The sequence below is a fragment of the Sinocyclocheilus rhinocerous genome, unplaced genomic scaffold (genome assembly GCF_001515625.1).
Source record: "Sinocyclocheilus rhinocerous isolate Xijiao unplaced genomic scaffold, SAMN03320098_v1.1 scaffold189, whole genome shotgun sequence".
Lineage (NCBI taxonomy): Eukaryota > Metazoa > Chordata > Actinopteri > Cypriniformes > Cyprinidae > Sinocyclocheilus > Sinocyclocheilus rhinocerous.
The window spans coordinates 1,838,767-1,839,968 of record NW_015667354.1 but is presented as its reverse complement, the minus strand read 5'-3'; the positions used below and the strand labels follow the sequence as shown (position 1 = coordinate 1,839,968).

The following is a 1,202-nucleotide window of genomic DNA, read 5'->3' as shown; positions in this document are numbered from 1 at the left end:
AAGGTACGTACACTTAAATGTGTTTCTGAACATACTACTAACAACTAAACTGTATATCCAATGCATAAATCTGGATACGCAAAACTGGATTGAGAATTACCAAGCTGTCAACATCATTTAGGAGCAATGATAAACCAGTATATTTAATATATTAGACTACATTATATATATTACGAGTTTCATACTTATTTTGTATATTCTTGGAAAAGGTACACTTAAATGTGTTTCTGAACATACTACTAACAACTAAACTGTATATCCAATGCATAAATCTGGATACGCAAAACTGGATTGAGAATTACCAAGCTGTCAACATCATTTAGGAGCAATGATAAACCAGTACGTATATTTAAAAACAGTAAGTATATTAGTCTATTATAACCACCTTTCTACAAGACGGTTGCTACAATATGGATTGAAGACTTTACTAGGATGTTACCAAGTAACAATTACGCTCTAATAACACTAAGTAATTAGTGTAAATAGCACCTGCGCTTCACCTGTCTTGCTAATATCCCATTACATGAAAAGCAACGATGTTTACTGCAGTCACGAATGAGCTCTGAAATATAGCCTGGAATCTGTCATCACACACAGCACTTATCTGCATGAGCCTTGTCCTAATATTTATTATTAGATATTATTTCGAACAGTTTAAACAGAATGAATATCCATAACTCTTTATACACTGACCGAAGATTATTAATAAACTACAAGGTTAACAATCAGATGCCGACAGAGACCCCCCAAAATTGCACTTTGCAAAGTTTCCTACCTTAAACCAATATTTGTCGGCCAACTTGCTCTTCACAACTGGGAATATGACAAACTGGAGACTGTCCGTGGTGATATTTGTAACTTAATTCAGAGGGAATCAAATGTAAGAGATGCTATTTATTTTCTACAGCATGAAGTGAGGAAAGTAAATAAAATTATATTTTATTTAGGCCTAGATTTGTAAAAAATCAAATAGCAAATACAAGTTTATCAGTAACTACAAGTCAAATGTTGGTCCTAATCCAGCTACAGCTGAATGACAGCTTAATTTCTGCTAAATTTGCATGGCTGTTTCTTTTTTTTTTTGCATATTTATTTATTTAGTCTTCTTCTTATATTCTAATGTTAATGTTAATTTGATGCTTTTACATTAAATGGTCTATTGTCTATATAATAGCCTATTAAAAAGAAAAAAAAAAGAAAAT

At 31.7% G+C, this 1,202-nt stretch overlaps 1 protein-coding gene across 1 annotated transcript in view; it reads right to left on the bottom strand.

The window, feature by feature from the left end:
• Nucleotides 1-829, bottom strand: part of LOC107733831 (somatostatin receptor type 3-like) — a 21,657-nt gene extending 20,828 nt beyond the window's left edge. Inside the window, exon 1 of the mRNA XM_016545631.1 lies at nucleotides 776-829. The gene's annotated coding sequence lies outside the window, so the exon portion shown is untranslated. The remainder of the gene's footprint in view (nucleotides 1-775) is intronic.
• Between the last annotated feature and the right edge of the window lie 373 nt (nucleotides 830-1,202).